Source organism: Mirounga angustirostris, unplaced genomic scaffold (genome assembly GCF_029215605.1).
Source record: "Mirounga angustirostris isolate CCGP_5_RB_7025 unplaced genomic scaffold, mMirAng1.0.hap1 SCAF_6, whole genome shotgun sequence".
Lineage (NCBI taxonomy): Eukaryota > Metazoa > Chordata > Mammalia > Carnivora > Phocidae > Mirounga > Mirounga angustirostris.
Window position 1 is genome coordinate 14,475,069 of NW_026991714.1, and position 27,475 is coordinate 14,502,543.

The 27,475-nt window shown below is 38.7% G+C and overlaps 1 long non-coding RNA gene across 1 annotated transcript; it reads left to right on the forward strand.

Moving 5' to 3' along the window:
- The first annotated feature begins 774 nt into the window (after nucleotides 1–774).
- On the forward strand, nucleotides 775–26,925 carry LOC135364700 (uncharacterized). The gene is made up of 5 exons (XR_010412192.1): nucleotides 775–1,447; nucleotides 2,692–2,919; nucleotides 8,313–8,439; nucleotides 19,969–20,056; nucleotides 24,440–26,925. It is a non-coding gene; the product is annotated as an uncharacterized LOC135364700 (long non-coding RNA).
- Nucleotides 26,926–27,475: the final 550 nt, after the last annotated feature.

Consider the following 27,475-nt stretch of genomic DNA (forward strand, 5'->3'; position numbering starts at 1 on the left):
ATGGTATATCCATACAATGGAATATTATTTGGCAATAAAAAGGAATGCCATGCTATAACATGGGTGACTCTTAAAAATATTAAGTGAAAGAAACCAGGCACAAAATGCCACATATTGTGACTCTATTATATGAAATATACAAAATAGGCCAATCCACAGAGACAGAATGTAAATTTGTGGTTGCCAAGAGCTGGGGGCAAGGAGGGAGTGAGAAGTAAGTGATAATGGTATGGGATTTGTTTTGGGGTGATAAAAATACCCTGGAATTAGATAGTGGGGATCAATGTATGACCCAGTGAATATCTGAAATACTATTGAATTGTACTCTTTAAAATAATGAATTTTGTGATACATGAATTATATCTAAATAAAAATGTTATTTAAAAGAAGAAATTCAGGGATAATAGGATTCATTCCACCAGGAAAGCAGGGGTAAAGAAAGGTGGGGGCACTAATATCTGCCCTAAATAGTCAAGGATGAGTAGGAGTAAAGTTGATGAAAGGAACAGAAAAGGACAAGTAGGTAAAAGGAATGATTCAAGCACCTAATAGATTTTAAATAAATATTTTTGAATGAATTAATGATTTTGGAGGATTACATGACTTGAAAATGTCATAATGGCCCCTTCTTCATGTGCCAAATCATGTGACCAAACGGGGTGAGGAATCACTGTCCTTTGGCAGATTGCACAATGACAAAACTATGACCTTATTAGTTTCCTCTGTTATAAAACACCTATAAATATCACTCTCTCTAGGGGCTCCTAGGTGGCTCAGTCGGTTAAGCGCTTGTCTGCCTTTGGCTCAGGTTATCACTCTCTCTACCTCTCTCACTGGACTGACCTCAGATGAACTCTTAGAAGACACTATTGCTATTCCTCCCATCCTAGACTCTGTCTACAAATACAGACCTAAAGTTTGGTGAGATACTAAGGAATGCATATCATCTCACATCATATAAATGAGCAAAAATAAGCTGAATTTTTTACCTTTTTTACTTTTTAACCAATTTCTTCAGAACAGAGAACTGTAGACCACTGTCTATAAATTCCACACATTTTCTAAATGATAAGCCATGTTTGTGGAACCCACAACTAATCTCTTCTATTCCTAGATTTTAAGAATACTTAGACAAGCTAAATGTTTGAAATATATTAAAATTAAATTCAAAAACTGACAATTTGGATACCAGTAAAGTTCCAGCTATGGAAAAATTAAGTGAAACCAGTGAAGGTAGGGGATGGCAATGAAACGGAGCTGGGTGCTACGTAATTTAACTTTGGGAAAAACATAATCAACCTGCATATCATTCTATACAATTGATGATTTCTCAGAAGAAGGTTTGAAGATGGAATGATAACAAGAACCAACCTGAGTAGAAAACATTTTGCCGGAGAAGCTGTCAGTGGTTTGCAAACCTGAAGAGGAGAGAATGGGTGTCTGAGAGGTGGGTCAGAAGGTAATAGGATTTTGCCCTACTATGGAAACGTAAGCCACAGATCGGAAAGCTTTTATGTGATATCACAGTTTGAGTGACAACTGTCGATAGGAGTTAAACAGTAGTGAGGTCAGTATGGATTTTTTCCCCTGGGTCTCCCTGATGCCATTGCCTGTGATGAGAGTTGTCATTTTCAAATCACTTACACACCTTCAGCTATTTCACTGCATCCGTAGGTAGCAAAAACACTGAGTAATAATAATGACTTGTTTTAAAATTTCTTCATCTTGGGGCAGATGGGGTTGGGAAATGCTCTGAAGGCTCTTTAAAGCTTTGTGCTTTAAAATAGGTTAATAACCTGCAAGCAATTTTTTTTTTTCAAAGATTTGGATAATTCAATCTTATAGTGTATTTTATGTTTCCTTTAATGAACAGAAAATTACTTTTATTTAAAAGACTTTCATTTACTCTATTGTACATTTTTCATCTGATGTAGAGAAAAATCAATTATTTTAAGAGTCAAGTTCTTTCTGGCAGTTCATTTAAGTAAATCCTACTAAGTTAAATGACCATAAGTATTTTTCCCTTATTTATCAACTCCCAAGAAAAGTGCTATAATGTACAGAAGTGGAATATAATTTGCTGTTGAGGAAATGGCATTGATTTTCCTGTCGGTTAAAGACTGCTAGTTGGAATGCAAGAATAATATGTTAACTTCTACTTGACAAAATTTACTTGATAATAATTATTCTAGAATTGGAAAAGGAGGTGGCTGTTCTTGTATCCTATATAACCAGTCCATGCCTGATGTATTAAATGCTCAGGTGGGAATAGAGAAAGGGTGTTAAGTTTGGAATAATTATAACCAAAATAATAGCTTACCATTTATATGTGCATAATATTTTGAATTAAATAAAACACTTTTACGTACATGACATAATTTAATTACTTACACATGCATTTTATAGAGTCAGGCAACTAGGTGCCTAAAAAGAAAAACCGCTTGCTTACTGAATTACATAATACATCCTAGGGCTTGTCTGCATTTGATCAAAACACATAATGCACCTATATCTGTTTCATTTCATGAGGTGCTAACCTTTGATTAGGTGTCCACAAAATTGTCAAAATATATAAACTTATATAAACAAAATATATGAAGAGCCCATCTTTTTATTTGTCAATCTGTCTGTATAGGTCCAGGATAGTGAAGTGAATGATCAGTAACTATTTTGTGTGCTGTTTCTCCCCAGAAACATTAAATAGTGAGGACATGCTTGTTGGAAATTGAGGGGATCCCCAATAGCATCCCTCATCACCCATGGATTCAAGGCCAGTGGAGAGGTAGACACGGAGTGAGGCAGAAGCTCTGGAGAATGGAGTTCCGTGGTGCAGTCACAGTGGGCTTCCTGGTAGCCTTACCCAGCCCTTGGGACAGCAAAAGACTGCAGGCCTGCTTCCTAGGGACAGAGCCTCTTGAGGTAAAAACAGTGGCGCAAGGAGCAGAGATGAAAGAAAATGGGTAGTAGAACAAGTTAGGCTATGGAGCCCTTTCTCCTCCCAAACTCACCGATCTGACACCTTGGCGGTGTGAGGGAGGTGGCAGAGGGACGCCAGAAGGACTCAAATAGATTTCCCACCATATTAAAGTCCCTCCACTTGGAAACGTGAGGCTTAGGGAAAGGAGAGTACCCCTAACTACTATCAATAAATAATAGGATATAAATCCACAGCTGTATTTCTTTAACATATAATGTTGCATAATGCGACAGGTCTTTAAAAATAATTTTGTTAGAGTGATTTTGGCGAATATTTGTAAACGATGTGATTAAGCATACCTGTAAAAACAAAAAAGAGAGATTCTATTAAGAATGTATCATCTTAAATACCAAAACTGTTTGGGAGAAACACCTTCCTGGTTATTCCCTGCACTGTCAGCTACCTCAAGTAGTTTGAAAATATGTATTCAAATATTCATTGGAGAGCGGAAATCCACAATACTGCTAAAATGTTTGTAATTTCATTGTAGCAAGATGAATCTCAGCGCCCAGACATTGTGAAGACAGGCAGCTTTCTTTTACAAATGAACTTCATCTCGATTTCAAGCTTCCATTCCACTAGGGCATGGAGACCCAATCCCAGGCAATATGGGAATACTTCAGGAACCTTTTGAAACACCAAGACATCAGAGTGAGGATGAGGGCAGCTTCCTGACTTGATATCATCTACTCAGCTGGCATTCCTCATTCCTGAGGTCTTTAGGACTTCCCCCACCCTCCACCCACCATGGTCCACTTCTCTGGTTTTGGTTAAGGCCACCAGTGCACTCCATATTTTTCTTTTCTTCTTTTTCTTCTTTTCTTCTTTTTCTTCTTTTCTTCTTCTTTTTCTTCTTCTTTTCCTTCTTTTTCTTCTTCTTTTTCTTCTTCTTTTCCTTCTTTTTCTTCTTCTTTTCTTCTTTTCCTTCTTTTTCTTCTTCTTTTCTTCTTCTTTTCTTCTTCTTCTTTTCCTTCTTTTTCTTCTTCTTTTCTTCTTCTTCTTTTCCTTCTTTTTCTTCTTCTTTTCCTTCTTTTTCTTCTTCTTTTCTTCTTCTTCTTCTTCTTCTTCTTCTTCTTCTTCTTCTTCTTTTCTTCTTCTTCTTCTTCTTTCCTTCTTCTTCTTCTTCTTCTTCTTCTTCTTCTTCTTCTTCTTCTTCTTCTTCTTTTTTAAGAGAGAGAGTGTGAGCTGGGAGGGAGGGGCAGAGGGAGAGGGCAAGAGAGATGCTGAAGCAGGCTCCGTGCTCAGTATGAGCCCAGTGTGGGACTCAATCTCATATCCCTGAGATCATGACCTGAGCCAAAATCAAGAGTAGGACACTTGACCAACTGAGCTGCCCAGGCATCCTGAGAGATATTTTTCATTCTCATCTTACTAAGACACCCATCAACTTTTGACCTAATTGGCCTTTTCTCCTCAAACCACCTCTTTCCCTAGGCTTCCATATATGATCCTCACCCACTTTTCCTGTGGTCTTTCCTACCAGTTCTTTTAAGCCTATCTCCTTATTTCTTCTCTCTCTCCATTCTCTCCCTAGATCATAACTTTTATTCCCATTGTTTCATATACAATCTAATTCTGATGACTTAGAATTTGTATCTTTGGGCCAGAGAGAACATCTCAACTTTTTAAAAAATTTTTTATTGTTATGTTAATCACCATACATTACATCATTAATTTTTGATGTACTGTTCCATAATTCATTGTTTGTGCATAACACCCAGTGCTCCATGCAGAACGTGCCCTCTTTAATACCCATCACCAGGCTAACCCATCCTCCCAACCCCCTCCCCTCTAGAACCCTCAGTTTGTTTCTTAGAGTCCATCGTCTCTCATGGAGAACATCTCAACTTTATACCTGTAGACTCAATGACCAATGTTACTCTCTACTTTGTTGGGTTTTTTTTTAAGATTTTATTTATTTATTTGACAGAGAGAGAGAGGGAAGACAAGCAGGGGGAGTGGGAGAGGGAGAAGCAGGCTTCCCGCTGAGCAGGGAGCCCAACAGGGGCTTGATCCCAGGACCCCAGGACCATGACCCAAGCCGAAGGCATAGGCCCAACAACTGAGCCACCCAGGTGCCCCTACATCTCTACTTTGATGTCTCAAAGATACTGCTGAGAACAAATGCAAAAGTAAATTCATTGCCTCCACAAAACATACTCCTTTTCTAGTTTTTCCACGTAGCACATAGCATATTCTTGACATCTGTCCATTTCATTCCTTCTTCTATACATCAAGTCCTATGACCTTTCCCCCCCAAATATATCTTAAATCTGTCCACATCTCTCAATATCCGCTACCATGAACTGAGTCCAGGGCATCATCGATTCCTTCCTGGACCACTGCAGTGGCTTCCTACCTGGTGACCTGCATCCAGTCTTGTCTTTTGCCAATTCCTTCTCTACAAAGAAACCAGGATGATCTCTTAAAAATAACTCTAATTACATTACACTCTTCCAAAAATTCTTCAGAAGACTTGTGATTGCCCTTAGAATACTGTCTCTAACATTTAACATAACCTAAAGGGCCCATATGATGTCATCCCTGGCTGCATTTCCTGCCTCATCTTGTGCCACTGATCTCCCAGTCACTATGATCCAGACACACTCTCCTGCCAAGCTCCTACATTATCTCAGAGTGTTGGCACTTTCCTTAGAGTTTTTAGCTTTCCTCTAGTGTAATGGTCTCCATCATCTTCCCTATTTACTGAAGCAATCCTACCCATTGTTTGCTTTATTTGGGGCAAAAGTCTCCCCAAACTCTCAAACTACACTTTCTGTTTTATGCTCTCATGGTAGTATAACATTTATTTAACGCCTCTCTCACTTAGCACTGTGTACCCCATGCCTAGCACGGTGCATGACAAACAATAGGTATGCAGTAAACAACTGCTGAACACACAAACATATACAACCTGTATTAGTTTCTTGTGGGTGCCATAATAAATTACCAGAAACTTGGTGGCATACAACAATAGAAATTTATTCACTCACAGTTCTGGAGCCTGAAGTCTGAAATCTAGGTGGCAGCAGGAACGGTTTCCTTATGACGGCTCTAGGGAAGAGCCCTTCCTTGCCTCTCCCACGTTCTGGAGACTCCAGGCATTCCTTGGCTTGGGGCTGCATAATTCTAATCTCTGCCTCTGCCATAACGTGGCTGTGTTCTTGGGTCTCCTCTTTTTAGAAGGCATCAATTATTGGATGTAAGACCCACATGAAACCCCGGATCGTTAATTAACTACATCCAAAAAGACCCTATTTCCAAATCAGGTCATACTCTGCAGCTCCAGGTGGACATGAATTTGAGGGGTCACTATTCACCCATGGCACAACCCATCCCCTCGTACAGCTTGCTTTCCCTTCTCCTTCTTCCCGGCCCCCATCAGCTGTCGTTCATTAGAAAAGCTGCTCCATCATTAACATTTATAGCAGAATCTCTTTCAGCTGCTCAATTAGAGCTTAATGCCTGAAATCAAAATAACACCTAAGGGGGGAAAAGTCCCCTGTGATTATTCCTATTGGTGAAGCAGGGAATATCTTTCAAAAATAGATATACTCTGGAGAAGAAAGACAATTATTTAGCTTTCCAAAAGGCTGAGCGTAAAAATGTCACCCGGTGCCCTTATTTTGTGTGCCTTGTTTCCAAACAAGAAGTGAACTTAAACATAACGTTGACTTCAATTTATGTGTGTGAATGTGAAAAAGGAAGTGTTTGATTTTTGAAATCCACAGTCATGCAATCAGCTGTGAATAATGAAGGAGGGAAAAACTCTCACTTGGCCCAAAACAAGCATGAACACAGCTGATGTTTCACTTTGCAGATGTGTCTGGGGGTGAGCATTTTATAATGTGGGTCTTCCCATTCATCAAGAAGCCTAACGAGAGGTACTCAGGGTGCCAAATTCATTAAGTAACCCCAACTCTCTGTCCCCAACTTACTACCTGAGAAATATAAGGTAATGATTTTTATGTTTTAGGTTATATTTTTCCACCATTGATGGTCACATATAACCGTCACAAGAAGCTACTGCCCAACGCGAGCAAGCAAATAGTGAAGATCTTCCACACTTACGTTCTGGTGGCACTAATAATGAATACAAATAGTTTTTAAAGCAATTTCAGGAAATACTTTTTAATGTAAAATTAATTGTTTATGCCTTCCAAATGTAAGGGATTTACAAACATTTACTAAGCATGGGCCACACTAGGTGCCAGGTGGAGGGTAGGAAGAGGCTAAGAAGGAATGGTTCCTGGTATCAAGAAGCCCAAGTTCCGCAGGGGAAACGGACTTGTAAGTAAATAATTATGACACAGAAGGACTTGTAAATAGTAGAACTCTGCTCTTGGCTCGGACATCCATCATACCAAAACCAAACCAAAACAAAACAGTAGCCACAGAAAAGGAATGTGTTGAATCCATTTGCATGCAAAGCAGAGAAACTTCCCAGAGGAGGTTTAAAGGATGAATGGGAAGGTTTCCAGACAGGCATTCTGGGGAGGGGTGAAGTGAGGGAAGAAGTAAGACTGGGAAAGGAATTCAGTGTGGAAGAGCAGGAGACAGGGGTAACAGGGATTGTCCTGGGATATGAATTATTTGATTCAACTGGGACATAAAGTGAGTTAGTGACCAGAGGATTCTCTCTAGAGGTAGACAAGGCAAGATATGAAAGTCTTGTACATTGTGCCAAGGACCATGACTTAGACCAGTGAGAATTTATTGAAGATATTTAAGGGGTATGTGTGTGTGTGTGTGTGTGTGCGCGCGCGTGTGGTAATGGTGGCAGCTGGGGGGAAATATTGTCGTATTTAACCCATTAATCTCATTCCTGAAATAACCCTAAAGGAAATAACCCTAAAAGGTAAAAACACCTTTATTCATACTAACAAAATTGTAGTCCAATAACAAAAAGAGAGCTTATTATATTCTTGCACATCAAATTAAGGCAATATTATGTCCTATTTAAAGCATAATAAAAGGGGTGCCTGGGTGGCTCAGATGGTTAAGCGTCTGCCTTCGGCTCAGGTCATGATCCCAGGCCCGCATCAGGCTCCTGGCTCAGCGGGGAGCCTGCTTCTCCCTCTCCCTCTGCCTCTCCCCCTGCTCATGCTCTCGCTCTCTCTGTATCTGTGTGTCTCAAATGAATAAATAAAATCTTAAAAAATATATAAAATAAATAAATAAATAAATAAATAAATCATAATAAAAGACTTTGTAGCCACATGGGAAAAATTATATATTCTTAAGCATGCTTTAATATGAATAAAATGGGGTACAATACTCATAAACAGTGAAATTTTTCTTAAATCCAATTCTTTGATTTTCTACTGAATTTCAGATGAAAGCCCAGAAGCTCTTTGAATCCAGTTCTCTTGGGATTTTATGGAGATTTCATTACATAGAAATGATTGACTGTCATTGGCCATTGGTTGATTCAACCTCCAGGCTCTCTCCCCTCTCCAGAGGTGAGTGAGGGGTGGGGAGGTGGGGGTGAGGGATTGAGAATTCCAATTCTCTAATCACATGGTTGGTCCTCTTGGCAACCACCCTTGGGTGGGGTCCAAAACTCACCCTCATTAATAAAACATAAGACATCTCTATTATTCTCAACACTTAGGTAGGTCCAAGGGTTTGGGGAGCTGTGAGCCAGGAACTGTGGAAAAAGACCACGTATACATGAGAAATAGATTTTGGTCATCTGAATAACCAAAGAGAAATTTCTTATAAATCACAATATCACAGTGGTAAAACCAGATTTCAAATTGATGACTGACAACAAAGACAATGTTTCTTTTGGAGGGAAGAACATTTTAGATGGGAAGACACAGTATGAGTCGGGGCATGAAGTCATGTGTGTGGAGTGTGAGGATCCAGTCCTCCTGGAAATAGAATGTTCTTGAGAAAGGAGCTTATCATCTGTCGCCACAGGATTATGATCTACTATGATGATGTATCATTCCACAGAAGGAAAAGGGATGTTTACTATTAGGAGAGAAAGGAGACCTGGATCCCAGGGATTTCTACACTCAGCTAACTGGATGATTTAAGACTGTGTGAATCTCTTTAGCAGCACTTTATTCTTTAATACAATTGAACTTTTTTTCTCTCCTTGATGGCTCTCTTCTTCAATATAATGACTAGTCTACTACAATCAATTTATTATTTCATATGCCGACTGTAGCCCGACAGGAAGAAGTAGCTAGGGAAGAGGTTGAAAAATCCCCAAGAGGTTGAAACCAAGAGGTTTCAAGAGCTTGAACACACACACATACACCCACACGCACACGCACACACACAGCCATTTGAGGACATGTGAAAAGAACATCTTTTGTTTCTTTGCTGTGAAAACTTGCATAAATCATGGCATGAGCAGATAGAATTCCTTTTTGCTTTAAGAGTCAATAATAATATTGTCAGCCTAATTCTCACTATCCAATCTCAGAGGTAATGGTAGAAATGGAAATATCTAGGTTTAACTTTTTAGATTTTTTACAGGACTTTTAAATTTTTTTTGCATTTAACTTTCAGTTTAAAATGATTTATGATTTATTAGTCAATTTAGAAAATATGGAAAGGCATAAAGAAAATGAAAATTATCCCAAATTCTATTACTCACAGACAACCGCTATTAATTTTTGGCTAGTACGTCCATTTATCTAAGACCAAGATTTGGCAAACTACTGCCAATGGTCTGTATTTGTATGATCCTAGACATAAGAATGGTCTTTACATTTTTGAAGGGTTGTTAGTAAACAAATAAGAGCATGCAACAGAAATCGTATCTGTCATGCAAACCTCAAAATATTTACTACCTGGCCTTGTGCAGAAAAAGTTTGCCAACCCCTGATTTAAGATGATTGCAAATCAAGTTTTTAAAATAAAATTAAGACCATCATGAAGATCACATTTTAAATGTACTTTTGAAGTCAAGAATAAGAATATATTATAATCATTTTCTCCTGTTTTTCTCAAACATCTTTTTTATTGGCTATCTAGAATTCCTGTGTAAGATTCACTGTGATTTATTTAGCCAGTCTCTTACTATTAAATATTTATTAGGTTGTTTCTAATTTTTGCTATCATAACTCTGAGATAAATATCTTTGTATTGAAATAATTTTGGACATCCTTAAATGTTTCCTGAAGAAAAATCCCTGGATATGTAATTGCTGGGTTAGAGGAAATGAAATATTTTTTAAGGCTTTTCATTCATATTTCAAAATTACATTCTAGAAAGATTACATCAGTTTAAACTCCAGCTGTCTTTGAGAATGCCACTTCTCCATGCCAACTCCCATGCCTCACAAACTGTGTGTCCTATCTTTAAATTTATAAGGGTCTCTATATACTTGTCAATTTCTTATGGGAAAAATGGTATTTCCTTAATTTCATTGAAACCAGGTTGACATTTTATGTTTATTGACCATTTATATTTCTCCTTTTGTAAATTACTTTCAAAAATCATTTTGAATATTTTTATTGGGGTATTTTCTATTTTTCTCATTACTTTATAAGAATTCTCTTTTTGTATTAATAATATAAATTTTGTTGTATATGTTATAAATGTTTCCCTTAATTTTCATGGATCCTTTAATATGTTTTAAGATTTGGCATAGTGTAATTTATCAGTTTTTTGCCTTACTGTTTCTTCTTTCATTTTTATGTTAGAAATGCCCTCCAAAGCAGATTATTTCATTTTTTATATTTAATCATTCAATCTATTTTTGTTTTATTTTGCTTTGTAGTTTGAGGTAAAGATACTCTTCTCTCTCTCTCTCTCTCTCCTTTTTTGTTCAAGAAATTAATTGTGAGTCGGGGAAAAGAGGAACTATTACCCACAGTTTACATAGGAAGAGATTAGGGCTCAGAGGAGTTAATGGACAAATTCAAGGTCCATTTGAATAATCCAGATATAATCCAGATATTTGAATAATCCAGAATAATCCAGATATTTTCCCCATTGAAATGAAAAACCACCAATATTTGAGAATGTTTCCGGACTTTGTCTTCTGTGTCATTTCTGTTTGTCTTTACACAAATTGCATCTCTATGTTAATTAATTAGCACTGCAATGCATTTTTTCCTATCTTTAGGTTTCTTTCTTCTTATCATTTGAAAAATATATTCTTCCAGATGAACTTAAAAATCATTACGTAGGTTTCCCTTTCCTATAAAATTAATGCAGCACAACTGTTATTTTACAGGAGTCACTCAGAATTCCTCTCCACAAAAATCTTTTTTATTGTGTCCCTCAAGGTACTTTTGTACCGTAGATAGGCAGGAAGAAACAATTTTGTACCAGTTGACACATCTTCCCACTCCACGACATACACCGGTATACCTGCTGGCTTCTCCATAACCTTTCTAACGTTAGGGAGGTAGAGTAACTACTGGTATAACTGGAAAGAATAAACTGGGGATACCCAACTTAACTCTGTCCTCCTCCATCTTGGGAGCAAGAGGCTCACGGAAGCAGATATTCTCCTCAGCTCCAGCAGGGCTGGAGGATTTTCCCATCAGGTGAGGCAGGTGGGGAGGGCATGGGGCTCCCATCCCCCAGCCCCTACCCGAAATGGGGCAGGTAAGTCTGCCTGATTCTCTTTGTTTATTAGCAGGTCCATTTGGGTCAAAATACTGCATATGCTATATTGCCCAAGTTATCCTTTGTCATTAATGAAAGTGATATTTTGCTTTTATTTACTGACTTTTGTCTTTTTCCTCAACTGGCTCAGAATTCATAGGGGCAAAAATACGATTTCTTTTTCATCAGTAGCAGTCTCTTCACCATTCTCTTTATCTAGTTTTGTTTGTTGTCTTTCTCTTATGACAACAGAAACCAAAAGGCCATTTGTAAAATCCTTGAAGAAATGTGCTATATAAGAAATGTGCTATAGTTTTGTAACATCAGCAGAGCCCAATTCCCATAGTTGACACTTTGTGCAGGATAGTAAACACATACTTCTTAATTTAGCTCATCTTCTATGTATTTCTCCAATATTATCCACATTGTTGCTTTAGTGTGTCATATTTGATGCATTATATGGCTCCAGGACAGATTTTAAGTCTGTCTTCCAAATTCACTCTGCAGCAAGAGCCCTTCTTGTTGCATTTCTAGTTCTAGTGATTGCCAGAGAGAATGTTTAGAGAGAGGCTGCATTTATCATTTCTGTTATCATAATTTGAGATAGTTTGCAGAATTTATTTTTCTCTTAAGACAGGGTTTAGAGAAGAGCAGAGCAAAAAAATTAGATTTTATAGTATTGAATGTAGGAAAAGATCTATACATAATCAGACTGCAAGAACATTTAGTTCACTGCTCAGGATAGTTTGTCCTGTTTCATGGCAGCAAAGAACTACTTGGCAATGATAGAAATATTTTTTTCTCCTGGCTAAAAATTGTGAATTTATTCTGAATGCCAGTGTTGATGCTCTTCACATTGTTATTGTGAATCTATTTCCATACCAAAGTTGATATCACCTTCACAGCTTTGTTTTGTTCTCTACTGCTTTCCCTGGATTGCTCGAACACAGTGCAGTGTTTCTGTTGAGTATAGCAAAAAAACTTCCTTTGGTTTGTTAGTTATCATAAATGGATTCTAAAGGATGTTTTATACAAGATATTGATTCAACTAGTTGATTTTTAAAAATCAGGATCTGAATAAGATTTCTGTACAATTGACCCTATGCTGCAGGGTCAAATGACTAAGTAGCCCCCGTATTGCCAATGCTAAAACTGACTCCCCTTGGCTATGTCTACTCAGTTCAGCAATTCAGTTCAACAAACATTCATTGAGGGCTTCTTCTGTGCCCTACATCATGCTGGGCCAGAAACAAATGCGCATTCCCCTTGGTGTCAATCAAGTAAATAGTTACTTTCAAATCAGTTTGCTTTGTTAGCATCATAAAAATATTTTTATCTGTTTAGGGTTTTTCTTTTCCATGCCATGCAAACTACAGCTACTTGTCGTATTCCCTGATTGAAGAATTTCTAATTATGTACTGGGCAGAGAGCAGATGACAAGGAACATCATGGATCAGCCATTTGGAGATTACAAATGTTAGTAAATGACAAAATTTTTAGAAATCCAGTTTTTAAATTCCAAAGAGAAACTAGCATGACTTAGAATATAGATTTCTCTGATTGTGCTTCACTTCCCATTGGGTTTGTATTCTGTGAGCTGCACTATATGAAAGTCCAGCCAGAAGTGTGTACATACCTTCAAGTCTCAGTTAAAGACCTTGTCTAATGCAACTGGACAATGAACCTAAGACACCAGGCAGCTGGCAAAGTCAAATCCTCCTGCTTCTGGTGACGTGTGTGTGCATGCACATGCACAGACATGTGCACACACACACACACACACTACAGAATAACTATGAAGAAAATAAATTACAATAACGATAAGAAACAAAGAACTATGAATACAAGGAAAAGAGTCTATCAATATTGCTTTTAAAAAGGCCCTTTATGGGGTGGGTACCTGGGTGGCTCAGTCGGTTAAGTGTCCTAGTCTTGATTTCAGCTCAGATCATGATCTCAGGATTGTGAGATCGAGCCCCGCCTAGGGTTCCACGCTGGGCATGGAGCCTGCTTGAGATTCTATCTCTCCCTCCCACTCCGCTCGGCCTCACTCTAAAAAAAATTTTTAAAAAAACCAAAAAGGCCCATTATGACTCTAAATACCACATAAGCTTTCACAAATGCGGGCGTTCAAACACAGTACAATGATCTGGTAAAGACAAACTATATTATTCTTCATGTAAGCAGTACTGTCACTTTTTAACTTTTCTAGAAAAGGGGGAAATAATTTCTCCATTCATTTTTTTCTCAACACTTACGTGGTACTTACTTGGTGCCAGATTGCATGAAACATGCTGCAAATAGAAAGTAAAATTGGGTTTCTTGCCTTGGGGACTAACAGTCTGTTTGCAAAGACAGACATCTAAATTCACAAAAACAGTTTTACGTAATTTGTGCCATAAATATGGCTCCTATTGGCAATGTAAATTTAAGACATTGTATATTTTGCCTTACAATCATAAAAAATGATGGTGGTTCCCCATAGGTGGGAGGTCGGGGGGGATGGGTGAAACAGATAAAGGGGGTTAAGAGTACATTTATCGTGATGTGCACTGAGTAAGTTATAGAATTGATGAATCATTATATCGTACACCTGAAACTAATATAACACTGTATGTTAATCATATTGGAATAAAAAATAAAAAAAATTTTTTTAAATCACCAAAAATGACAAATCAAAAAACCAGGCAGGAGAAAGTAATTGTAGTGAACATTGTTAATTCTCATGTATCACAGAACCTTCTGGATGGGAAGACTGTTCCTCTTTAGTTTTGTGTTCCCCAAGGATCCTGAAAATGGTTGAAAATTGATAAATACCTTATTTATGCTCCTATATATGAGATCTTTGGGCTTTCTATTACCACAAATAGCTTACCTTTGCTGAGCAATGATTATCTGAAAGCCTCTTTGTAGGTCTTATCTTATTTAGGCCTCATAGCAACCCTAAAATGTAGAATTTTACACATGAGGTGCCCAAGGCTTGAAGAGGTTGAGCAACTTGTCCAGGATTTCACACCTAGTCAATAGCAAAGCAAGTATTTGAACCAAGGTCAGCCTTAGTCCAAAACTCTGTTCTTAACCTCTAGATTGATGACCTCCTATTTCATATAGATGTTTCCATCAGCTTTTCTGTGTTCCTGAGGAATGAGTGGAAAAGTACAAATGAAAGGAAGGAAGTACACAGGTTCTGTGAGTAATTTAGGACATTGGAAGCTATTGAAATTGTAGGGAACTGTAAAAGGACATACAAGTCAGGGGCCTCCATGAATGTGCATCTTTGTGGGAACCGATTTGTTGTTCTATTGAAATACACTTTATTCTCCAGCCCAGTGAAGCAAGAGTTGGACCAGTGGTTCCTGCTACTCTTTAACAATGTCTTCCCACCCTTGCTTTGAGGAAAGCAGTGAGGGGGAGGCCTTCAAAAACTTGCTGGTTCAGAGTGAGAAATCTGATGGGAAACTTCAGTCCTCTGAGATAGATCGTTTCTTATAATACCCAAGACAGTGTACAGGATGAAAATGAGTCTGGCTGGTGAGCCTATTTATAAAGTAAAGCTTTTGATAAAAATGTATCTTGCAGCACATCTGGTTTGATTTAGCAAAGTCCACAGAAAGAGTGTATTTGCCTTAGAAGACTCATCCTTAGGGGTTTGGGCATACTGAATTATCCATGAATATTATCTAGACATGAATAATACAGTGTTCTTGCCTTTATTAGCTACCTAAATCACTAGTCATGAGCATTTATTTTTGATGTGTCATGTTACTTCTCTGATGAGTCATGTTACATTACGTACTCTTTGGCAGGGAAGAGGCATGTCATTTTGCTGAAATGAGTTACAGCCAGACACGGAAACAATGCATAAAATGAAAAAGTACCTCATCAGAAAAATCACCTGATCAATAGGCCTAAAATATCAAAGAGCTACAATAGAAAGTACAGAATGCTCACACCATAAGCGAGCAAACAGCCCTCATCCAGTATCCTTTTCACACTGCAGTCTCTTTCAGGAATGGAAAAGAGCACCAAGTTTTCAGTTTCCAATACACTTTTCAACACATCACTCAACTTTAAAACAAAAAGTCACTTCCCTTTTCCCAAAAGCCAAAGAATGTTTTATATTGAGAAGAACCCAGCTTGGACTCAGGAAAATTTGGGTTCAAAATCCAGGCAGGCTGTCTACTACTTCTGACTTCAGCCAAGTTAGCTATGTTCTCCCAGCTTCTGTATCCTTGTATGTAAAACCTCGCAGAGTGACTGTGTGTTTTGAAAGAGAAAACAGATGTGGGATGCCTGGTACAATGTCTGTGGAGTCCATGAATAAGTGGGAGCTACTTTTCCATGGTGTCTTGTTCCCCTGCCTTTCAGAGATATATACGCAGAATGCCTCTCTCCATGCATTGGATTTACTCAATTCAACCAAAATTTTATTTCTTTTTTTAAGAGTACCAATCATGAAATGGTGTGAAAAAGTGGCACAGGATCTAAACTATGAGTCAGAACTACTAATCATGTATGTCCACAAATGAGCCATGTGATCTGTCTGGAATTTCATTTCTCTATAATATGTGGGAACTGGAAATCATCTCAAAGGTTCCTTCCAGCCCTGACTTGCCTATAATCTTATGATTCAAACTTTCAAGAGAGGTAAAACCAGATCAAGGAAATGTTGGGTCCCTGGTCACTCCATTAAATACCAACATAAGCTGGTTAATATCCAGTTTGTGAAACAAGCCTATTGGATGAAAGATTTCTGTAGTCAGAAGACTTGTCAGTTGGGCATACAGGCTGGGCACACAGTAAGGGTATCAATGAGTGGTCAAAGAGAAATTGTTCCATAACTGGTTGTGACTCTTTGTCAGTATGGAGGATGTTATGGGCATGCTGAAAAGGAAGACAAGTGGGGCACCTGGGTGGCTCAGCCGGTTGGGTGTCCTACTCATGATTTTGGCTCAGGTCATGATCTCATGGATTGAAAGATTGAGCCCCACGTCAGGGAGTCTGCTTGGGATTTTCTCCCTCTGCCCCTCCCCCCACTCGCACACACTCTTTCTCTCTCTAAAATAAATAAATCTTCAAGGAGAAAAAAAGGAAGACAAGTTCCTCTGTAGACAAACTGAAGTTATCTATAATGATGGCTAACTGGTATTTTTCACAAAAACTTGATATAAATGACATGAAGTGCTAAAAATTAAGACTAACTATTATTGATCATAGGGTCTACTCTTTTATCATTATAATCAACAATAATCATAATTATTTGGTAAGCATCAACAGTATTCAATATTGAACATATGTTGTGACTGGCATGTTCACCAAAGAGAATTTTTATCCTTTGAGGTCATCCACAGGGACAGTGAACATTGATATCCACTGGATGAGGACTGTCTTTAAGAGGGATCACATTTTCTGAAACATTAGCTCTACATGGGATTGGGAACCATGAGGGGAGATGCAGTGACTCTCAAAACACTGTGTGGGTGGTGGAACCCTAAAGCTCCGGAGGACCTCTTCAGTGTCACCACTGGAGACGTGGTGACTTGCTAATGGGTACTTACAGTCTTGGTAATAATGTACTAGCAGCACTCTGGAAGCCTACTTTTATCTGTCAAAATAAGGGATAGTAAGAGTATCAACTTTATAAAATTGCTATGAGGATTAAATGAGATACAGCTTTGCACATAATAAGTACTTAATCAGTGTAAGCTATTATTAGTAGTAATGATAATATACTATGGGAGGAGTACTTGGAAACTTTCTAGAAATCAAAGTTCCCCAATGATCTCATATCTAGGAGTCTAAATAAGATATTTGTAAACCTTCAATGATACTAGGTTTTTTTTTCCTTTGATAGATATTAAACTAAGGATACAGAGCAATGATGTTTCTTGAGAAGATTCTTTGTATACTCTGGAATTAAGAATTTTTCTAATGAATTTAAGTTCCTACAATTCTTTTCTGAGAACTCAGATTAGAAAGGGGTGGAGTAAGGGCAGATTGTGATACTCGGTTGGAGTAATAAATTCCTCAGTATGCAGGCATGAATTATAATCCAGGAATGAGCAGGCCTGGCTTCTGATTGGACTTCTTAAGTTTAGGACCCAGGGATGCGCCAAACCATAACAAAGGAATTACCTAAAGAAGAGGCTATCCTTTGCTTGCTTCTGTGATTCAACCAAGGAAGCAACCCAAGTAAGGAAATGGGATGTCCTTTTGTGTTAAAGCAACATCACTGATCCTGGCAGAGAGCTATGTAATGTAAGCATTTTTTCTCTTACATACACTTTCTGAACCATTAATTTACCACATAGGATTTGCTTCTGAAAATTCCGGTAAAACTAATAATCCATTAGGAAATTTTCAAGCTTCAGAATAAAAAAAGTTGTTTTACATCTGTCTTGAGAGTTGGGAAAAAAAAAACATGTTTATAGGATGTTTGCTTCTTTTTTAATGATTTTTTTTTAAACAGCCACTTTAGGAATTTCATGTCATTTGATAATAATAGAGATAAAACTATTATTCACAGTTTGAGTCAGGGATCAATAGCAGAAAAGCATGAATAAATTCTTAGTTGAGTCTACATATATGGTAATGAGTGAAGAAATAACTGAATTTGAAATCAACTGAAACTGAATTTGAAGAGAGTTTTTTCTTGAAGTGACTATTTTTTTTTAAATATAAATTGCATGGTTCCCTTAGGTGCTAATTTTTCTACTTGTAAAATTCTGTTTTTCTCACTTTTCTTCAGGATTGAACTAGGCATCTTACAAGAGATTAGTAAAGGCACCCAGAAACATTTCATTACTTTGTCTTATTTGGTTTTGACTGCTTCAATGCCACCACCCTACTTCTCCCTTTCTGGCTCCTCTGGACATAATAAAGCTTCTCCAGGAGTCACAGAAACAAAGATATTCTCATCACTGCTCTTGAGGAGAGAAGCAAAATTCTCTCTTCTGTGTACTCAGCAGTGTTTCCCTTCAGGGACCACCCAAACAGTCTCCACCCAGTGCCACATGGAGAGATACACTTTTTTAATCCTTTATGTGTCAACAGACAAATGAAGGTATGCTATTAATTTTGTGTTAGGCTGGATATTCTCTTGCATAAAATTCTAAGTCTATCATAAATATTATATCTTTGGGTAGTATAAGTTGGTGTTTATCAGAGGAGTTCCTTCACAGACACGAAGTCACTGGGAATTTTAGGGATAGTTTTTCATTGTTTTGAAATGATCCAGTGGTTTCCTAGGGAGTCAGATATCCTAGACCAGAGCTGACTGTTTTCCTGATAAGATTCTATAGTAGAAAACCTAATCCTTAAATACCACCTGATGTCTTTTTAATTTCTGGTAGCTCCTAGAGTTCCTTAGTTGACCTACACACAACTTTCCCTTTGCCAAATTAATATCATTCATCGCCTGAAACATAAGGCAGAGTCAGCCTTTCACAAGGAAACTGAGCTTTGAGCTTCAGAATGAGTTTTTCAGAGCCCATAATAGAGATAATGATCTGAAAACTCAAAGGACATTTGGTTTGTAAGAGTCACGTTTATGAGAAAGACACGATTTAGGGGAATCTAAAAACATGGTCTGCCTGGGTGTTATTTTAAAATTGAGGCTAAGACTCTTTGGTCTATTAGTTCGATGTTCTTTCTGTGCTCATTGTTGAAGTTCAGTGAATGGGCTGAGGGAAGCTGGTGGAGGGAGGCAGAGGAATAGTCTGTGATTTCCTTTAGCTCAAAGCAGTGGACCAGAATATGGGTGAATGTAGGGCTTTAGAAGAAGATGAGACTAAGTAGGGAGGCAGAGGTCAGATGGTAAAGTGTCCTTCATGCCGTCCTAAGGAATTCAGATTTGATTCCAAAGGATAATAGGGACCCACTGAAAGATTTAATGCTGAGTAATATAGCAGGTTTTCTTTTAGTAAGATTTCTCTGGCAAGAGTGAGGATATTTTGTTGAGAGGTGGGTGTTGAGTTATGGTGCTGGGAAGTTAGGAGGTCCAATAATCCAGAGAGGCATAAAGAGGACTTACGTTAAAACAATGGAAGCGGGGTGGGGGGGAAATTTCAAGACAGATTTTTTAGGCATAAAATTTGTGGGATCCCTTGACTGAGGATGTAGGATAAAGAAAGAACAGGAGGTTCCTGGACTGACTCCCATGTTTCTATTTCAAATAGTGGTTGTCTCATTCATGGAGCAAGGGAACTGAGGGCAGAGAATGATGTTGGCGTGGCGGGGTGGGGTTGAAGAAGGTATGAATTTGAGACGTTTTAAGTTTGAGGAGGTGGAAGGAGCTGAAGACTTCCATTTGAGAATCTAAACTTGGTAGCAGGTAATGCCAAACATCCAGGTGGGTTTTTACCTGTATCCTCTCTCCCACTCTGAATCAATATCGTTTCTATCTCTTCTTCTAGAGAAGACATTACCATCATGTTTTCATCCAGTATAGAATGGCATACATTTGATAAAGTGCTTTGAATTTGTTCGGGACACAGGAATCAGGTAAATATGTCCATTATTTTCCAACACAATTTCATTCTATATCTGTGATTCACTGTAAGCTGTTCTAAGGAGAAAATGGATTTGTATACTTTCCAAGCATACAAATGATCTTTGTATGCCCAGCCTTCATTCTCTTGATTGAGTTCTTAGGGAAGAGTTTTGAATTGGCTTCAAGATCTAGTTTAACTTACTTTAGAGGTGAGGAAATTCAATGTCCCCCAGCCCTTCAAGAAGGGCATCCTCTAGCTAGGACTTCGTATTTTCCTCTTTCTTCACTTACCCATGGCTTAGCTATTTTTCACCTCCAGTTCTTACTGAATTATCCATCTTCTTCATTCTTTTCTTTTTCCTTCCCTCGATAGTTCTTTCAAGCATCCTAGATAACAAGTTCTCACCCAGTGAAAAGTTAGATGATGACAATACATGTCAATAATATTTGGTATCTTGGGCGCTTGGGTGGCTCAGTTGGTTAAGCAACTGCCTTCGGCTCAGGTCATGATCCTGGAGTCCCGGGATCGAGTCCCGCATTGGGCTCCCTGCTCAGCGAGGAGCCTGCTTCTCCCTCTGACCCTCCCCCCTCTCATGTACTCTCTCTCATTCTCGCTCTCTCAAATAAATAAATAAATCTAAAAAAAAAATATTTGGTATCTTTATATTGAAAAGATGTGTTCTCTTAGGGTTATTCTAAGCAAATACTACACCCAATATCCCTTAAAAATTACAAGAGGACCATTCTTAACCTTTTATTTTTATAGGAATTCTTGCACCTTGAAAGAGCCTGATGAGTGTTTTTATATCTACAACATGGTGTTGAAGTAGAGTCTGGATGATGTATAGCGGTACTGATATATTTTTTATGCTTCATGTACTAAATTTTTAAAAAGTTACACCTGCAGATTTTTATCTGTGTTCCATCAGCATAAACGCTCTGGGATCAGCACTTTTCAGTTCTCCCATGAAAAGTGATGAGGTCTTGCAAGGGCTGGGGTCATATGATCTGTCTCAGTGCTGTCTTAAACGGTGCCAGAAGCGAGGGCATAAAGTGAGTGCTATTTTGGCCACACTTTATCGAATTCCCTCTCCAGATGCTCTACATATTTCACAGCAGAATTAGCAACAGCAATCATTGTGGAAGATCATAAATGTCCCAGCTCCTCTCTCAATCCCCAAACCGGTTCACAGCTACTCCTAGCTGAAGATGATGACAAACTTAATCCATCCACCTGACAGTGCAAAAAGGCTATGTGCTTGAGGGCTGTGGGGTACCAAGGGGGATAGGAGAGAGGTTAAGGGGAACATCCTGGGAGGGCAAGAAGTTTGGCTTTGCAGTCTGAGACTTTTCCTTGCTCAACATTCTGTAGGTTTTATAGGGCCTAAGAGGGCAGCCAATAACCCTCCACCATGCTTCCTACCCTGAGTCCCAAGCTGGACTTGTCATTTTCATTCCAAACTCACATAATCTTCCCACAAGCTTTTGCATCCGAATCCATTTTAGCAGGTAATTTGCATAGCCAAACATTTCTTGCTAACTCTCTCTGGGGTGAGTTTACCTGGGAATCTCAATGGTGTCATAGGAAATAAAGTGACCAGGATTTTAGTTTTCATTTAAAACGGTGATCTAGCTCAGCAGTTCTGTCAGAGTGATGTTAATGCACAATCATATTCATAAGAGCCCCTGCCTTGTGGGAGGGTATATTTAGAAGTTTTCCTTTCCATGTAGCTATTTAAGGCTCGTGGATCAGTCTCCTTAGCATGGCATCCCTTCAAATATAGAAGACGACTGTCAGCAAATATGCGGCAAAGTCAAACCGAATCTTCATTTTTACGTGACAAGATGGAAATGAAGTCCACACCTCAACCTCCGGGCTCCGCCATAGTTTTTATTCTTGGTTATCTGTGTGGTCATCATGACCTAGTGATAACTTTCAGATATATTTCTCAAATATCTATTTTCCTGATCAAGCTCTATGAAAACACTAAGTGAAGCTTTCCATCTCTATATCCATCAATAATTTTTTTTAAGATTTTATTTATTTATTTGACAGAGAGAGACACACAGCGAGAGAGGGAACACAAGCAGGGAGCGTGGGAGAGGGAGAAGCAGGCTTCCCGCGGAGCAGGCAGCCTGATGCGGGGCTTGATCCCAGGACCCTGAGATCATGACCCGAGCCGAAGGCAGACGCTTAACGACTGAGCCACCCAAGCGCCCCTCTACATCCATCAATAATTTTATACCTCCAGTACATGGCTTGTCTCTCTAGTGTCTGCCCTCTGGAGAATTAGAATTGCCAGGAGATTCATTTATGGGAATGATGTATGAATTTTAGGACATGTATTTTTTTAAATCCTGTGTTTCTTTATTTTCATTCTCAGTGTCTTGGTGCTTAGGCTTTGGAATTAGACTATCATTTTAGGCCAAAAAAATGTCAGATTACCTACTTATTGTAAGTAGCATCCACTAATTTCCCCCAGTTTTTGGGGGTTATTTGATAGTGACCATCAAATCTTGGATTATAACCCTGATGAAAACTGTCACATGAGAAAGCAGTTTTGAGAAGTTTACCCAACAGTTTCAGCTCCCTGCATGCTCGATCCAGTTGATGGAGCTATTTAAGGTGTGGCTAGAAATGAGCTGATGGGAGAACAGCCACGTTAGTGGCTTCAGGTTGATTTGAATCACATTGCTTCCCATCTTATTTTGGTTTATTTATTTAAAAGTTCAACCTGCTTGGGGCGCCTGGGTGGCTCAGTCGGTTAAGCGACTGCCTTCGGCTCAGGTCATGATCCTGGAGTCTCGGGATCGAGTCCCGCATCGGGCTCCCTGCTCGGCAGGGAGTCTGCTTCTCCCTCTGACCCTCCCCCCTCTCATGTGCTCTCTCTCATTCTCTCTCTCTCAAATAAATAAATAAAATCTTAAAAAAAAAAAAAGAAAAAAAAAAAGTTCAACCTGCAGGCTTTGTTCAACTATAGGGGAAACATGTTCTGCCATTCTTAAATCTCTATAAGAAAAATCATAGATTCTTTGGCCTGGCAGTTATCTTGAGAAACTGCCTTCAAGCAGAAACATATCTGTATCAATCTACATGTTTTTATTTTAAGCCTCAAGAAGGGACAATTTCACAGCTGCGCCCAATGCCTATTCCATGGTCCCTTTTCTAGATCCAGAAAGGAACGCCTCCCTTACTTTAAGGCTTCTGCTTTGCATTTGGTCCCTAAAATGTGTGTGTGTGCATGCAAGCACGTGTGCATGTGTGTGTGGGCCCGCACACACCTGCCTTCACCACCCTCTACAGTTGGTGCCCATTTCCTGTAGTTTCCTACTTTACAGAAACCTTCGTATTTATCACCGACTTGATGGCAGTTGAAAACACATCCTGGGTTTCTTATCCAGCTTTCTCCTTTGGCTGGGGTTGTGAGGTTGTTAATGGCAAATGGTGGGGGTGGAGTGAGGCCCCTGTTATCATGCAAGCAATTGCTAACTGTGGACCTCTGACTTTGTAATTTGTTCTTTATGGACTCGCCTGCAGCCAATAAGCAAAATCAATAGTCTTTGCTGAAAAGTAAGCAAGTGCCAGTGTGTTATGTGACAGGTGAAGATACATGTGCTTACCAGGGGTCAGGGGGCCACAGCAAATTTCTCTCTGACTTCTTTTCAAAAAGCTCAATCCCATTTAGGGAGCATTCGTCATTGGAAAACGTTGCAGCTGGGAATAAGAAAGCCTGCCGCTCTTCTTTTCTCATTTAACGATGTTTGTTTTCAACAGCCTGTTCAATAATGTCACTGAGAAGAAATTATGTGAGAAGAATAAAGTGCTTAGAGTCTATTTATTTATTCATTCATTCATTTCTGTAGAATAACACTAGCTGTTGCTTTCTCATGTATATTAATACAGCTGCGGTTGTCCAAACATTTGTTTGTTCTATTCCTTTCCAAGAAATAGGTAAGTCTCTTTCTATTGCCATGGAATTGATTACCTGTAGTTTAAGTCAGAGGGAAGGTTATATGAGATTGATGGGAGACATACATATCTCTAAGCCAACATTATGGTAGGGTATAAATCTCCTCAATAATTTGGCTTCTGATAAGATGCCAAGAACCTTTTCTGTTTTCTCCTCAGAACCATCAGCCATCAGGCAATTTTGGAGAGGGATATAAAATAAAAGACTAATGAGCACAAGTGGATTCAAAAGAACTAAAATAAAATGGGCTTTTAATCTTTGATATTTTATCATGGCATTTCTCCGTTTGGCTTCTCGTACTCCCATTTGTTTGACTTATCAGCTCAGAAAACAGAGTTTCACTCGCAAGCAGGATTTCTTAACCTGGTATTAAACTGAAACAAGTAAATAAACAGGGGATTTTCTTTTCCTTTTCCTATTCAGAGCATTTTGCAAAACGTGCAGACTGTGAACCTACAAATCTAGCAGTAACCAGGAGGGGAAGTCAAAGGAAGAGAGAACTTGAACAACAGCCCCAGGGCAGCCCACTGGTGGGGTCTGAGAACACGGTTTCCTGGGGCCTGCAGCCTGCTCCTTTGCCTTGGAATTTCTTCTAAAGGAAAAATTAAATTTAAGACATGTTTCTGTAGACTCTAGCTTGACTTTAGCGGTTTCTGTGGTTCACAGTAGTAAATCTGTGTTTTTCTTTGACAATCCATCAGTCCATATTTTGGCGGTCATGCTGAGGGCAAACATATATGCTTTAAGAATCAAGATAGCACAGCCACTGTGGAAAACAGCATGGAGATTCCTCAAAAAAAAAAAAAATAGAATTACCATATGATCCAATTATTCCACTCGGTATTTACCCGAAGAGTATGAAAATACTAATTCAGAAAGATGTGCACCCCTAAGTTTATTGCAGCATTATTTACAACAGCCAAATTATGGAAGCAACCCAAGTGTCCATCAATAGATGGATGGATAAAGAAGATGTAACACACACACACACACAAATGCACAAACACACACATATACACGCCATGGAATATTACTCAGCCATAAAAAGAATGAAATCTTGCCATTTGCAACAGCATGGATGTATCTAGAGGGTATTATGCTAAGTGAAATAAATCAGTCAGAGAGAGACATATATCATATGATTTCACTAATATGTGGAATTTAAGAAACAAAGCAAAGGGGGCGCCTGGGTGGCTCAGTCGCTAAGCGTCTGCCTTCGGCTCAGGTCATGATCCCAGGGTCCTGGGATCGAGCCCCACATCGGGCTCCCTGCTCAGCGGGAAGCCTGCTTCTCCCTCTTCCACTCCCCCTGCTTGTGTTCCCTCTCTCGCTGTATCTCTCTCTGTCAAATAAATAAATAAAATCTTAAAAAAAAAAAAAAAGAAACAAAGCAAAGGAATAGAGAAAAAAGAGACAAGCAAAAAACAGACTCTTAAATATAGCGAACAAACTGCTGGTTACTAGAGGGGAGGAAGGTGGGGGATGGGTGAAACAGGTGAAGGGGATTAAGAATATATTTATGGGGGCACCTGGGTGACTCAGTCGGTTAGGCATCTGACTCTTGATTTCAGCCCTCATCATGATCTCAGGGTTCAGGGTTGTGAGATCGAGCCCCACATCAGCCCCATGCTGCGCAGAGCAGCTTGCTTAAGATTCTCTCTCTCCTTCTCTCTGCCCTCCCCCACCTCTTAAAAAAAAAAGAGTACACTTACGATGAGCACTGAGCAATGTATAGAATTGCTAAATCACTAAATTGTACACCAGAAACTAATAAAACAGTGTATGTTAATTATACTGAAATTAAATTTTTTTAATTTTTAAAAAAGAATCAATATAAAAACTAATATAACCAGCAAGAGTTGTTTTAGTGGTGCCATGAGTTGCTTTGAAATCCTCTGAGGAATCAAAACTCTATGGCCTCAGAACTGATACTCAGTAAGATTCAGGGTATCCCATTATATGAGCTTACAGCAATGAAAATTCCTACCTGCCGAAAGGATATATAAAACCCAGTTAATATCCTGCTTTTCTCATGTTATATTTTAACATCACACAGAATTCCAGTGTGCAAAAGTAACTTGAACAGAGTTGATTGAGCCTCATAAATTTCTCCCTAAATGTAGTGTAAATTCCCAGAGAGTAGAGACTGTGTCTTATACTCCTTTGTATCCCCTTAAATTTCAGCTACCAGTTCAGTCTTCTATGAGCAAAAGCTGAATCTGGGGGCACCTGGGTGGCTAAGTCAGTTAACCATCCAACTCTTGATTTTGGCTCAGGTCATGATCTCAGGGTTGTGAGATCAAGCCCTGTGTTGGGCTCCACGCTGCACATGGATCCTGCTCGGGATTCTCTCTCTCTCCCTCTCCCCCTGCCCCTTCCCTGCTCCCTCCTTCTCTAAAAAAAAAAAAATTGAATCTGGAATTGAGACTGACATACATACACAAATTTCTCCATTGTGTCTACAAGTACGTATGTATATGAATACATAAAGTTATGTTAGATAAGTTGTTTTTGAATTAGCTAAAGGTATTTACATAAGCTTCATTTTCACTAGCACATTATCACATTTATTTTGTTTTATACTATGATAATAAGAAATGGTATAGAAGTCTTTCCTCTAAGGGAATTCAATATCCATGCCAACAAGTTTTCCCATGGCACTGCCATTAAGTTATTATGAAGGGATGAATACTCTTCTCACCTAGGGATACATAAACTGCAGAGAGAATGTAAAATTACACTGTGCCAATGTGGTGCCCACATGTGGACACTGAGCACCGTAAATGTGACTAGTCAAAATTGATACATGATTCAAGTGTAAAATGCACACCCAAGTTTGAAGATACTATGAATAACGTGAAATATTGCACTCGTTATTATTGTATCGACTAAATGTTGAAATGACAATATTTTACATATGTTGATTAAATAAAATATGTTATTGAAATCAATTTCACCTGTTTCCCTTAATTTCTTTAAATAAGGCTGCTAGAAAATTAAAGTCTCACTTATGGCTCCCATTATATTTCTACCGGACAGAGCTGATAAAGGAGCAGTTATATCCAACTTAACGTGGGTTGTCAGAACCATCTGATTAGATCCACTTAACCATTTATATCAATATCACTTCCTGTTTATATAGGCTGTAATTATAAGACTGTCACATTTTTATACATTTTTTATGCAAAAAAAGACATCTAAATGAATAACAACATATGGTTAGCTATTTTATTTTCATTATGCTTGTAACAAAATAAATTTTTTTTAAAGATTTTATTTATTTATTTATTAGGGAGCGAGCGAGAGAGAGAAACAGCATGAGAAGGGAGAGGGTCAGAGGGAGAAGCAGACTCCCCGCTGAGCTGGGAGCCTGATGTGGGACTCGATCCCAGGACTCCGGGATCATGACCTGAGCCGAAGGCAGTGGCTTAACCAACTGAGCCACCCAGGCGCCCGTAA